This window comes from Amblyomma mixtum, chromosome 10 (genome assembly GCF_055824585.1).
Source record: "Amblyomma mixtum isolate Tamu chromosome 10, ASM5582458v1, whole genome shotgun sequence".
Classification (NCBI taxonomy): Eukaryota; Metazoa; Arthropoda; class Arachnida; order Ixodida; family Ixodidae; genus Amblyomma; species Amblyomma mixtum.
This window is the reverse complement of record NC_143021.1, coordinates 136,223,675-136,238,219: the sequence shown is the minus strand read 5'-3', so window position 1 is coordinate 136,238,219 and position 14,545 is coordinate 136,223,675.

Here is a 14,545-nt window from a genome sequence, read left to right as displayed (position 1 = left end):
AGGCGGCGGGAAGCTAGCTCTCAAAGATGAGGTGGGTAGCCAGCCGGAGCTGACACCCTACGCACTGACAGCCCATGTAGCGGAAGGTGTAGAGAAGCTGGTAACACCTGAGACGCACTCGCTGCTAGAGCAGCCAGAAAAAGAGCGGCCGCATGAAGAAACAGAGCGAGCTGATTTTGAAGAACATTTCAAAATTCGAGACAAACCTAAGACGCCGGTAGAGCTTGAGGCCAATCCGGTAGCTGCAAAAGTTTTTGCAGCAGATTGTGAGCTAACAACGAGCGATGAGGCTGCATTTGATGCCGAGGAAGGAAAGAATGCGCGTTTGTTCGCTGCAATGGTTTTCGAAGCTGATAGGGAACTGCAGGATTGGGATAATGCGCCCATTCCTGTAGGCTTCAACATGGAGCAACATGCTTCATTATCAGAAGTTCGTAAGCAAGCTGGTAAAGGCAGTAGTGAGAAAAGAAAACTCGAAGGCACAATTTTCTTTGAAGCGAACGTCGGTGGGCACCTGTACGAAGAGCTAGCGCTACTTGAATCTCGATGCAAAACTACATGTGAAGTAGCCGATGAGAGGCCTGACCCTACTGTGAAACTCAAAGAAGGGGAGAATGCAGACGCGAGGGCAGCAGCAATCTTCATAGCCCGCGGGGAGCAGGTGAGCTCTATTGATCCGACGGTGGCGGCAGCCTTTACAACCGGCTCTGTGCCGAATAATTGTAAATTTTGGTCCAATCTTGTGGGCAAGGCTCAAAAGAAACAAGTGTTGTTTCGAGATGTAGGTGGCTAGAATTTATTTCTGCCAGTTTGGGGCACCGATCTGACATGGTGAATTCTGGAATGTGTAGATTGGTTTCCGGTCTTGTGTGTGCGGGTTGAAATATCCGCTGTGTGCGCGCATGTGTGTGTGCTGGTGTACTGACCGGACAGCCGGCGTATGTGTGCGTGCGTGCGTGCGTGCGTGTGTACTTTTGTTGTTGGACACCGTGGCTGAACTTTAATGTCCCACTGACAACAAGTGTCCGTGTGACATTCTTGGTTGGGAGGAGTGAAGTTCGCGGTGCTGTAGTTTGTTTGCCGCATCCGGTCGCTTTATGGGAATGCCCATTAAGTCCTTTTTCTTAGGCCCTCCGCACAACCGCACAGAAAGGGGTCAGTGAACCCAGCGGGAGAAGGGAGGCGCCGAATGGCGGGGGATTACAGGAGACGTCAAACTCCCCTCATGGACGGAGTCGTTAGGCGGCATCCTGTGTGCACGTGTGTACGGCGAGGCTGACCCGCGTCACAGTGCGTGGCTCTTTGTACCATGTCTGCAGCGGCATGCTTTGACCTATTGTCACGCTAGCTGCAGGCATGAGGAGCGACGATGGGAAAGAGATGGATTGAAATGGCGTTCCTCGAACTTGGCGGCAACCGGACGTTGGGAAAGCGAGTGTTCGCGAAGCTCGCAGCGGGAAAGCATAATTATCCGAAATCGTGATGGTGGAAAGTGTGCATATGTGTACAGTGTCGCGATGAGTTACCTTCTTTCCCCAATCATTCACTGGTTGTGTTATTCCTTCCCCAATTGCTGATTGGTGGTATTTTCCTTTCCCCAATAAGTTATTGGGTGGATGTTTGTATAGTACTTGATTGGTTATTCTCCCACCGAGGGCGGGGACATGGGATTTAAAACCCGCTGCTTCGGCAGGACCGAGGGCTGGTTTCGTCACCTAGAACTGCGAGCCAGTCAAGTGTAAATATGTTTTCTCCTTGCTTGTATCCTCCTTTGTGCTTTTAATTGTTATAAAAGTTAACCTCTCCTGAAGTGTCCTCTTGCAATGTGATTAAGCAAAACGAATCTGCAAGACGTCAAGAATCCTTCAATCATCATCATTAACTAAATTTCCCTCTACGAGATCAAGAGGGAATCCAACTATGCCTATGTACAGATACAGCACTTCAGCGCAGAAAAAATATCAGGTTGTCATGCCTAGTTCGTAAACACGGAGGGTCGTTAACGACCAACCATATCACTGCAAGTTTAATCATAAAAGGCAGGTCGCTCTTTCCAATGCACTCTTAGAAATTTGATACAGAAGCTATACCTGCACGATTGGCATCTTGGTGATTTTTTGCCTATTATAATCGGGTCTCAGAGGTTAGTGGTAATCAGGTTAGTGGGTCAAATTTAAGTTTCTTAAAAGGAGTGTTTCCACGACTTCAAGACCAGCAGCGTACAGTTATTCAAGGTCCTCTTATTTCACTGAAGGCCAAATTGTCGGTTTCTGCTCTGGAGGGCCAGAAACATCCTGACCTTGATTGCCTTAGTAGTGAGTTTTATATGACGTTTCTTGCCTTGCCTAGCACATGCATTGTTGGAAATGTTCGATGCTGCCTATGACGTTGGCTTGCTACCTCCTACATTCAGTGCTGGTCGCACCATACTGAACCCACAAAAGCACACCTCCAGATCAGTTGCAAACTGTTGAAGGGCATCGTTCGATATGGTTATTGAACGTTGACTGCAGCATGTTTTTTAAGTTTCTTCTCGTCTGCAGCTAGTGGCAATAGTTTTGGTAGGATCGCACCAAGTGTGCAGAAGCAAAGTGCAGTCCGCAGTATCCAAACCCACGTTCATCTCACAAGTTGGGTGTTGGAGAGAGTGTACTACGCAGTTCACTGAATTTGCCAGGGCCTGACAGTGGCACTGGGACAGGCGCCTGAACGTGGACAGTGCGTTTTCGGATCTCAAAGAGGAATTTCACATCGTGACACATCGTTTAATAAATAAAAAAGTGCCCTTTTACAACACTAACCCTCAAGTGATGTCATGGGTAACGGATTACCTATGTTTACGGCCGCAGTTTGTGGTTGTAAGTGGCGCTCGGCACCAAAAGTGTGCAAGTTGTCTCCGGTGTTCCGAGGGCTTCGTGTTAGGACCAGTTTTGTTCTTCTGTATATGAGTGACATTACTGGTGGAATAGAGTCTCAAATGCGGATAGCTTCGTTCTTTATAGAGTTGAAATCTGTGATCACGGCGTTGAAATGTTTGGGAAGACCTGAACAAAATCTTAGGGTGGCGCGTTAATTTGAACATGAATTTTAATTTTTCCAAAACAGTTTCCAATTTTTTCCAAAAATTTTTCCAAAACACTCCAGACACCGTTTTTCCAGGTGATACAGGTTTCCTTTTATTATCCCACTCGGCTTTTATGCACTCGCGTCACCTGACCGCAGATCCACTATCGCAGTCGCAGCAGCCGACGCCAGCTCACGTCACGCGTCAAGGATGGACGATCCCAGCCCTGTAACCTTCGCATTCGCTGGGCGCAATCAACCGTTCCATCTTTTTGCTAGAAAGAACTCTTGAAACATAAGTGTTACATAAGTGCCACGGTAGAAGCACGGCATCACGTAACAAATACATGAAGACAGACAAAGAGAGTATCTAGACACAGCCAGACGCGCAGCTAGACAAAGCTACTCCTTCTCACAAAGAAATATACAAAACAAGTGATACAAAGCAAGCAAAAAAGACCTAGAACAAAAACAGTCGAGAAGCAACTGACAATTTCACATGTTCTTCACGGGCAAACGCATACTAGAGAAGTGTTCGGGGTGTACGCGACAGCGCGCTAAATGTACAGTTAAAAGCGGGAGCACAGTTGTAAGTGAATACTTGCAAATAAGCCAACTGATTTTCATAGCTTTTTTCAGCACTTATTTCCAGTTTCCTTTCAGGTCTCGCTACCCGGATAACGCTGCCACGATGTATTTGGCAAATACATTGAGGACGTGCACTTTTAAGTTAAGAAGAATACTGCGTTGGAACAGGTATTTTAATTTCAACATTTGGCATTTACATCTCTCTTGACTTGAAGTGGCGTCGTCAGGTCGATTATGTTGCTGCTACAACGCATACAACCGTAGGACTTCTTCGTTTAAATGCGAGCACTTTTGCATTGCCTTGTCGGGATATTCGAAAGACTTATGTCAGGTCGATTCTGGAATACGCTTGCATGAATTCGGATCCGTCCTCTGCTCGAGATAAATGCATTTTGACGGTGCAAGGATTCTAGGCAAAAGCAAAGATCAAACTGCACGTGAGCTACTAGAAGCTCACCATATGAAGAAAAAGGGCGACTTTTGCGTAAGCGATACTTCTATTCATTTGTACAAAGCAGAATGTGATCTTTTCTCTGCCACACGATAAGATGTATCTGACGGATGACAATGTTTCTTTGTTATTCATAGCATGTTGTACTTTCCTGCGTGCGCATTCGCGGCGGAATCTTTATATTTCCCATTGCTGGCGAAATAAAATCAGTTGTGAGTGCAGCGTTTGTCCGTGTCGTAGGTGTTTTCTTCCTTCGGGCTCGTCTTTTTTATTCTGCAGTGATGTGGAAGGTAAATGCAAGTTGTAGAAGGTGGAGAGACTTCCCTCTTGTTTTACGTCTGGAACACACGGGCTCAATACAGTACATCGCACGAGAAAAGAGCACTCAACACCGAATTGCTCTCGGCAGCATGTCCTGTTATACGAGACGCTTGCGCGATTCGGTGACAAAACCAAAGTGTACCTCGTTGGCTTCAGAACAGTTTTTTATCGTGAGACTCAAAAATGATAGCTTCGAAATGACGTTGCATACTTTGTCATATTATTCTTAAAAGCACTTACCGGCCGCTGTGGTGGCTCAGTGGTTATGGAACTTGGCTGCTGACCCGAAAGACGCGGGTTCGATCCCAGCCGTGGCGGTCGGATATCGATGGAGGCGAAATTCTAGAGGCCCGTGTACTGTGGAAGATGGAGGCATGTTGTGTCGTTGAGGATGTTCCGATGATGGAGGCTGGACGCATCGTTGCGCCGAGTATTGAGATGGCTGCGATGGCGCCCTTCTCTCCTTCTCCATGGAACAAAAAATTTGCAGTGGAGACTAGCTCCGCCTTGAGTGTATGACGCCATAGCCTAATGGGTTAGTTCATAGATTCCAGGGAGTCTTCATACCGCTCCTGGACCAGTGGTGCAGCGGTGGAGCCCCTCAAGTTTCGGCACCTTGCCGAAACGCGCGGGACTCGAGTTCGTAGTTCGTCGGCACATCGTTTTGACAAACCCGATGCCGCGAACGCCAGCAAAGCTTCCGCGCCGAACGAACGGGCAGCAAGCCGCAAGCTTAATGGCGAACGCGCCTTGGATGTGCACAGCGTTGTTCGCCGCTCACTGTGTGAGTCCTGCGTCCCCGTACGGCCCCACTGCTCCCGAACGAGAGGCCCGGGAGTATCTGCCGTCGCACGCTATTTGTTGGTGAAGTGGCGCACATTGCGAGGAGGAGAAGGAGGGAGTGGTTTTAGTGGGTACCGCCTGATGGCGCTATGTGCGCGCCAAGCGATTAAGAAAAGTAGCGGAAACGTACTTTTCTTCCCGATAAATTGCGACTTCTGTAATTTTCATGCTCAAAATTACTAATACACACCGCAGTACATGTCTGCAAAGCACCCTTCTAAGACAACACCGTATTCACGAGACGCGCCTTCGTTCGTTCCAAACCATCGATCTGGCGTGGCAAAGTGGTTAGCGTGCTCGTCTTGCATTCCGCAGGCCCTGGTGCGATTCCCCGAATCGACGAATTTCCTACTCAGTTTTATTTATTAATGCTTCTTGGATTATTCTCTCACGGCCAACGCCACCGACGCCGACACCAGCTTTCCTGCGACCCGGGGCTTTTAAAAGCTATCGCGTTGAAACTGTAGGAAACTGCAAGTTTTTTGTGAAGGGACGCCGTTCATGCGAGGCTGGCGTTATTTTTCTGATTATTTGTATGGGAGCTGCAAGTTCCTGGCCATCTTCGCTAATCCGTTCGCTTTGGAGGGAAGTTCGGGACGCAGTAGCAAATGATGCGTTAATAATGCCTTCCATTAGTAAGCGTTTCCGGACACGTTGGGAGGGGAGCCCAGTAACGAAACGATCGCGCAACATCACATCCCGCGAAGGATAGCTAAAAATATTAACCAAATCTCTGAGAGCAGCTACATACTCAGTGACAGATTCGCCAGGTTGCTGACAGCGATTCTTACATCGATGGCTTTCTACGACCAAGTGACATTGAACTGCAAACTCTCTCTCCACTAGAATAACTTTAATATATACATCTCGTGTGGCATCACCAGTGGAAGGCTGTATTGTGGAATGTTGTGACGCAGTTGCCTGTCCCTGCGACGTAATTCGGATCAAGTAGTCTGCTGCCTTCATCTCCTAAGTTGTAAATCGGCAGTTATTTTTTGCTTTTAACTGGTGCCGATACTCAACCAGAAACACTCAAATAAAGTTCAAAAGTCTTAGATCATTGTGCCCATGGGACAGGTGGGAGACCAGGTCGTTGCAGAAACGGTTCGAGTGTACATGTACACGTAAGAGATGATGTGGACAATGGCATTTCTTCCAATAAGTTCCGAAAATTCCTGTTATTCGAACTCAAATATGGCAAAAATTTTCTGATTCTTCTTGCTTGAATTCATACTTCGTCGCTCTAGTCAGTACTGAACGCGGCAATAAATGACGCAAGAAATTTCTCAGTCCAATATGGCTGCTCGACCTCCCCGAGTACCAGTCCAATATGGAGGAGCCAAGCATCTCCCTTCTGCAACTGTCACTGACATTCAATATGGCTGCTCGGCCTCCACAAGCTTCAAGCCAGTTAACATTCAATACGGCTGCTCGGCCTCCTCGAGCTCCAAGCCACAATGGAGACAAAGCGTCTTCCTCCCGAATATAAGGTGCAGTAGAACTCTAAGACCAAGTAGGTTTAACAAGGCAATTAAGCAAATATTGATGCACGCTATTTTCCTTTTGCAATGAATGCAATAATTTCTCCCTCAGTGATGAGTAAAAACACTTTCCATCACTGCGTTGAGAAAAACTCCATCAGAAAGCCCTATTTGCAGTTTGCTTTTCTTGCTACCATATACGACGCATTTATGATACACGTAACTCTTGTTCAAAGTCATATACAAAAGTCTCGTCCAAACATTACCTGTCACTTGTCTCTAATGTCATCACCGAAAAAGGATCAAATTATACTGGATGAGAAAAAGCTCGCAGCTTCAGCATTCGCTGGGCACTCCTGTACTAGTGACTTCTTCAAGAGCGGCCTGGGCCACTATGAAAAGACAGCAAAAAGTTTAATCGGCACTGCAAAAAAAATTACGCTAACCACTAATGGCAAAACATGCCAGAAGCTTGTTTCAAACTGCAGAAAGAGCCGATTTCACTTTGAGAAATTGATTTTCCGAATTACGTTCAGGACTCAAAGTGCGTTTTATCTATCCCATCCTTGCGTCGCCAATGTAGTATCGACCGAGGCTGCCTTACGAAGAGGCCAGGCTCCACGCACAGTGGGACCCAAAGACGCAATTTATTGCACGCGCACACGTATTCATTAACAAAAAGCACGTGACACAAATAGCTGTTGGACAGGTACACATAAACGCAAACAAGCAAATAGCCAATCTATCAATACGAAACCAAAACAAATGGATACAACAGTATGTATGTTCTTCCGCACGACAACGGAATGCTGTCGACACACCTTTATAGCTTGTGAGATATTTAAACTGGTGCCGAATACTATATCCCGCATTGGCGTGTGACTCAGCTCTTCTGTGGGCCCACGCTCAGATCTGACCAAGCTTCCTGGAACGGAAAACATACCTTGTGCGCCGTGTCTAGATCCTACTTTTTCCAAGCGATGTGTCATTCCATGGACGTGGGCACGGCAGCATAATTTCTTCTTTCTTTTGGGTCAGGTCCGACCTTTTCTGCACGTTTCAACAACAAAAAAAAGTACGACGCTCGTGCGCTAGCAGCCCAACCTTGACAGCACAACCTTGACCTTGCATAACAAGAAATTTGCTTTTATTGACAGCTTTTCTTAAATGTTTGATTGACCATTGCCACATTTAATAAACCCCTTGGCTTGCACAACAGTCACAGTGAAAAGAAGTGTTTGACTGGTTTTAGGCGTTCTGTAACCCCTTGAGTTGCAGAACAGCGATGTTTCATGGAAGTTTTTTTCACGAATAGACCTCAATTGATAGTCCAGCGACTGGTTGTGTGTCCTCTCCTTTCTTGCGTGCCATCGTTGCACGCTGCTCCGTAGCAATGAATCCATACCAACTAGTTCCAATTAAAGGTGCACTGAAGAGGAGTCCGACCGCGTATTTATCGTGGGGAAAAACACAGCGCACTCCTAAGACAAGGACGAAGAAAGACAAGACGATACAGCGCTGACTTCAACTAATTATTTTATTGTAGAGCGACATATATATATATATATATATATATATATATATATATATATATATATATGTTTGTTCGAAAACTGAGCAGGAAGACATGGGTAACAGCTGCTTAGTTTGCACGTGACCGAAAGATATCATAATAAAATTAAAAAGACACATGAGGGCAATGGTAACCCTTAGAGACAACAAAAAATGAAAACTAAACGAGATAAAAAGACAAGTGGAGGGGCGATTGAAAGAATAACGCTCAAAAAGATGACGCGAACAGGCGGTACAAGATAAACAAAAAACACTACGAGATGACAACAAGCGCACAAAATACACTTAAAGGCCAAAATGACCACTAAATATAGGAAGAAATTTAAAAACGCTAAAAGAACCAAAAGGGCTAATAAAAGCGGAAGACAGAAAACAATCTTGTCCAAAAGGTAGAAAAGACTAAGGGACGTATTTCGGAATCCTACACATTAACGTTACTCTGTGCCTGGATCAAATCACGTTTCGTTAGCGCTATCGAGGGTGTGCTAATACAGTCTTTACCTAGCTTTGAAATGTGGGTGGCTTCTATAATTTCGCGTGTGGTTTGATGCGCATTTCTCGAGATGACAAAGCATTCATGAAGGAAAGGCTCACAGGAACCGGAGGGCTACTTTAAGCAGTGAACACCCAGGTTTTTTTTGACGGTGTTAGAAACATTATTTGAGTGCTAAATAAGGCGCTTATTGAGGCAACGTCCGGCAACGTCCCGCCCACTTTCCGAACATATGTGTATGTTGCTCCACAATAAAAATAATCAGTTGAAGACAGCGCTGTATCGTATTATCTTTCTTCGTTCGTGTCTTAGGAGTGCGCTGTGTTTTTCCCAAGATGAACTACCAACTAGCCCGCTCTTCCACCCTTGCTGATATTTTTACCCTCTGGAACACAATCTACACGTTGCGAGTGTTTTTGGAAACTTCGAATTATTGCCCCGTGCGGCCAATTTCCCTAATTTCAATCCGATTAAACGCCCCGGCTCCCGCCTTTTTTTTTGCATTCCCCGCAGACGGGGGGGCAGTAAACCGACCATTCAACCAGCCCCGTAGCGGCTTGCAGCTCTAGTTATCGGCGAAAGCAAAGAGTCAACGCGTATTTTTATTTTCATGAGCCTAATTTCAGCTATGTAGTCTCTGACTAGATATATTTATTCATGTAAACCTAAAAAAACAAAATAAAAGCGAAAGCAACGCCGCCATATGACTGTCTCAAAGCCACTCCATGCGTTGGTTGACACCTCCCACCGTATGCGGAAAATTCAGAAATTACGGCTGGAGCCGGACGTTAATCCGATTTAAATTATACAGGGTGTTTCACCTAAGACTTTCTGCAATTTTTAAAAATAAGCTATTTGAATTAGATGCGCGCTTTTTCTGGCATAGCATTGTCAGTGGTGTAGTACATCATAAGCAGCTAAGACGTGCTAACTAGCAGGGTTGTTAACCAATTTTTAATAGTTAACTTTTAAACTATTACAGTTAGGCTCCTTAATTATTGAGAGGCATTTAGCCCACCGCAAGTAATACCCTTATCCGTTTTTAGAATTGCGAGAACGCGATTATCTTCGGCGCTGTGGCCCAACAAATTTTGGCTATCTCGACGAGTTAGGCTTACTGGAGAGGTTGCTTTGCCTGCAAGCTTCTCAAACCGCATGTATTTTGGCGCGATGTAGGCGAAATTTGTTGGGCCACAGAGCCAAGGGTAACCGCGTTCTCGAAATTCTAAAAACGGATATGGGTATTACTTACGGTGGGCTACATGCCTCTCAATAATTAAGGAGTCCAACTGTAATAGTTTAAAAGTTAACTATTAAACATTGGTTAACAAGCCTGCTAGTTAGCACGTCTTAGCTGCATTATGATGTACTACACCACTGACAATGCTATGCCAGAAAAAGCGCGCATCTAATTCAAATAGCTTATTTTTAAAAATTGCAGAAAGTCTTAGGTGAAACACCCTGTATAAACCGGCCGCACAGGGAAATTCGAAATTTCTAAGAATGCTCGGAACGTGTAGATCGAGTTCCCGCGGCAAGTAGACGAGTTAAGGTCTCTCATCAGTACCGCTTTAACCGTTGTAGCACAGTTCCAATAAGGAAGAGAAGGCTATCAAGCAGGGAGACACGGTCTCGCCACTGCTGTTCACCACCTGTTTACAGGAGGTATTCGGAGTGCTCAATTGGGAGGAGTTGGGGATGAGAGTTAAAGGAGAATACCTTAGTAATCTGTTATTCTCTGATGTCTTTGCCTTGCTAAGTCACTCAGGAGATGAACTGCAAAGCATGATCAATGCGTTAGACAGGCAGAACAGAACGGAACGTCGTGAAATTATTATGGATAAAAGCAAAGTAATGTTCACCAGTACCAAGGGAACAGTGGTTCACAATTAGTAGCGAGGTGCTGGAGGTGGCAAGGGTATAAGACGACTTAGGGCAGGCAGTGGCCGCTGATCCGGATCATGAGATGGAAATGCCGAGAAGAACAAGGATGGAGTGGAGCGCATTTGACAGATAAGTGTACAATAGCTGTATCATACCGGTGGTCGTCTACGGAGGAGAAACGTGAGTATAATGAAAAGGGTTCAACTAAAACTTTCGACCATGCAGCTAGCTATTGAACAGAGAATGACTGGTGTAAGTTAAGCCAGAGAAAGATGACAAGATCAGAGAACTCACGCGAGTTAATAATATCCTAGTGGAAATCAAGAAGAAATGTGCGTGGGCAGGCGCGTAATGCGGAGGCAACGTAACCGATCTTCCGTAACAGCAACGGAAGGGATTCCAATGAAGTGTAGCAGGGGTGGCATAAAGTTAGGTGGGCGGATGAGACTAAGAACTCTGTCGCGATAGGATGGCGACAGGGCAGGGTTAAGAGGATAGATGTCGGAGAGACCTTTTACCTGCCGTGGCCGTTGTTAGGCTGATGATGAAGACAATGTACTCTGCGACACCTGCTCTTGTAAGGTGAGCAGTCGTCTTTATGACAATAATCCCAAGAGGCAATTTTGAAACAATTTTTATTGGCCCCTCTCCTTCGTATTCCTTTTCAGCAGGACAAATCTGTAGTAGCAACTGACGGGTGCTAGGGGGCCCACTTACCTACTGATCTACTGAGCTGCCAGATCGGGGATGACCTCCATAACCTGTTCTCCGCTCTCGAGCGAAGGTCAACTTGGGCGACCGAAAGCAGATCAGAGACCGTCACCGAGACCATGCACTGTGCGCAGTACAGCCTTCTGTTTTGTGTTTGTTCACAGGCAGTTCACTGCATACGGTGGAGCTCACTTAAATAGCAGCGATGCTTGGCGCGAGATGACCACTATAATATTTATTGTTTGTGTGAGTAAACTAAACGTATATTTTGCACCTCAACAATCTCAAGGGGTGTATCTACGCAAAAAAGTACAAATTTTACACCGTTGGTGATACCTTATGTCGACACCCTTTTCAGAAAAATCGTGGGTGTTTTAAGGGTTTGAGATGAAATTCTGCCCTTAAGGGTTCAAAATGGCTTGCAGTGTACCTCTTGTAGAAAATCCTTCTTGTTCATTCTATGATCCCTTGCCATCAAGCAGAAAACCTATCTCCTCAATGTAGTAACTGAATGTCAACCTTTTTAACACACGCGATTCGTAGACTCACGACTTCCCTGTATGCAGCACGATGGCTATGATACTTGTTGGGCACAAGAAAAAAGGCTGTGCATGGAAAATTAAAAGTGAGCCTGTCGCCTACACATAGAGAGCCGGCGTAGCATGCTGTTTTGGACTCTTCTAGTACTTTGGATTGATTGATTGTAAAACATTTTATTCGCCGGGAAGAGCTTGGCAAGAGGTCGCTTTAAGTGGTCGAGAGTACATAGCCCTCGACGACTTTGTCAGCCCACTCCACCGCCAAAACTTGCGTTCTGGGGTCAGAGCTAGCCAGCACGGTCTCCCACCGCTCGAGAGAAGGAGCTGTAACTAGATCACCCGGAGGTGGCTCTATTTTGCAGTCCCGCAGGATGTGATCGTAGGTAGCACGTTGGCCACAGTGTTTGCAGTTTGGGTTGTAAAGATCTGGATAAATGTGCGCGAGGAGTGATGGGGTGCGTATCGATCTCGTCTGTAGACGACGCCACGTAACCTCTTGTTCTTTAGTAAGTCTTTTGTCTGGAGGGGGGAAAATTCTCCTCTCTAATTTAAAACGATTGGTGAGATCATGATATGTGATCATGGAGTCCTTCGTGAAATTCAGGGAGCCAGACTCATCCACTGCCCGGTCGACGAAACCTCGGGCTTTATTGTGGGCTGCCTCGTTCCCCGGATTCCCCGAATGGACTGGGACCCATATCAATTCGGAATAATTTGGTGAGAATTTGGTTGCGTTAAGGATTCTAAGGGAGGTGTTTGTAATTCGCCCTTTAGCGAAATTATTGATACCCATTTTGGAATCGCCGAGGATGATGCTCCCTTGGGTATGTGCTAGGGCGAGGGCTATAGCCGCCTCTTCTGCCGTTTCAGAGGATTTCGTTTTGATTGTCGCCGAGACGATGTGGTCACCATTCTCGTTCACAACCACAATTGCAAAGGCATTGGTATTTTTGTATTCTGCCGCATCTACATAAAGTGTTGCAGCGCACTGTCTGTATTTCTTATGAAAGGCTTTGGCTCGTGCTTGTCTTCTACCCTCATGGTGTAAGGGGTGCATGTTTTTGGGGAGTGGTTTGATTAGTAGGGCCGTCCTATAGTCGCGGGGTAAGTCTACTTTAGCATCGTTATTCGTAGGTTGAAAGTTAATTCCGAGCCTGGTAAGAATACTCCTGCCAGTTCTGGAATTGGCTAATCGCGCTGTTTGAGCCATTAAATGGGCTTCTTTCAGTTCATTGTAGGTGTTATGTATTCCTAACCTCATAAGCCTTTCGGTTGAGGCATTTAGTGGGAGTCCTAACGCAGCCTTATAGGCCTGCCGTATCATGCTATCCAATTTGTCCTTTTCTGCTTTCGAAAATTTGAGATAAGGGGTGGCATAGAGTATCCTGCTTAGCGCAAAGGCCTGCACTAGGCGGCATAAATCTCTTTCCCTCACCCCTTGTCTGCGGTTAGCTATGCGGCGGATTAATCGCGCCGTCGCTTTTACCTTGCGTTTTAGCTTAGTGAGTGTGTCAGTATTCTTTCCATTTGTTTGTAAATACAACCCCAGTATTCTCATGGTCTGTACCTCTTTGACAGATCGTCCATTAACATAGACGTTTATTTGCGGGGGGGATGTCGTGGTACGCCTACCTCTTTGTTTACGACGGATCACGAAGAGTTCAGATTTTTGCTCAGAACAAGTGAGGCCGGATTCCCATGCGCATGCCTCAATGATGTCCACTGCTGCTTGGAGTGTGTCTTCTATGTAGCCTTCGCATCCTTTGGTTACCCAAAGTGTGATGTCATCTGCATAGAACGTGTGATGTAGGTCTGGTATTTGTGCCAGTTTGGGGGGAATTTTGATGAGGGAGAGGTTAAAAAGGAAAGGGGACAGGACGGAGCCCTGTGGCGTTCCTTTACTTCCTAGTGTGATTGGGGCAGACTCTATTGTTCCGACCGTTATCACTGCTGTTCTGTTAGTGAGGAAGGATCGGATGTAGTTGTACGTCCTTTCTCCGGGGTTGATTTCTGACAAGCTTGTCAAAATGGCTTTGTGGGTGACGTTGTCGAAAGCTTTAACAAGGTCTAAACCCAATATTGCTTTCGTTCCTGTTCCCTCGTCAGCTTCAATTATGTCCTTGTTAAGCTGCAAGAGTATGTCCTTGGTAGATAGTTGGGCCCTGAATCCTAACATTGTTTCAGGTAGGAGGTTCATGTCCTCCGCATAGTTTTGGAGCCTATTGAGGATGACATGCTCCATGAGTTTGCCTAGGCATGATGTTAATGAAATTGGGCGTAGATTCTCAGTGCTGAGTTTCTTACCCGCTTTAGGAATAAAAGTGATTTTCGCGTGTTTCCACTCTGGTGGTATGTTGCCTGCATGCCAGTATTTGTTCATAAGGTCTGTAACCGCCGCGATCGACGTTGCGTCTAAGTTCCTGAGAGTCTTATTTGTTACTTTGTCTGGTCCTGCCGCAGATGTTGTCCGCAGTTTTCCAATTGCGTACCAGACCTCTGCGTCTGTGATGTCCGCGTCTAAATTTGGATTAGGAGTCCCCCAGTAGGGTGGTTGTGTGGTACCATCATCCGTGTTTAGATAACGTTCTGCTAGCTCTTT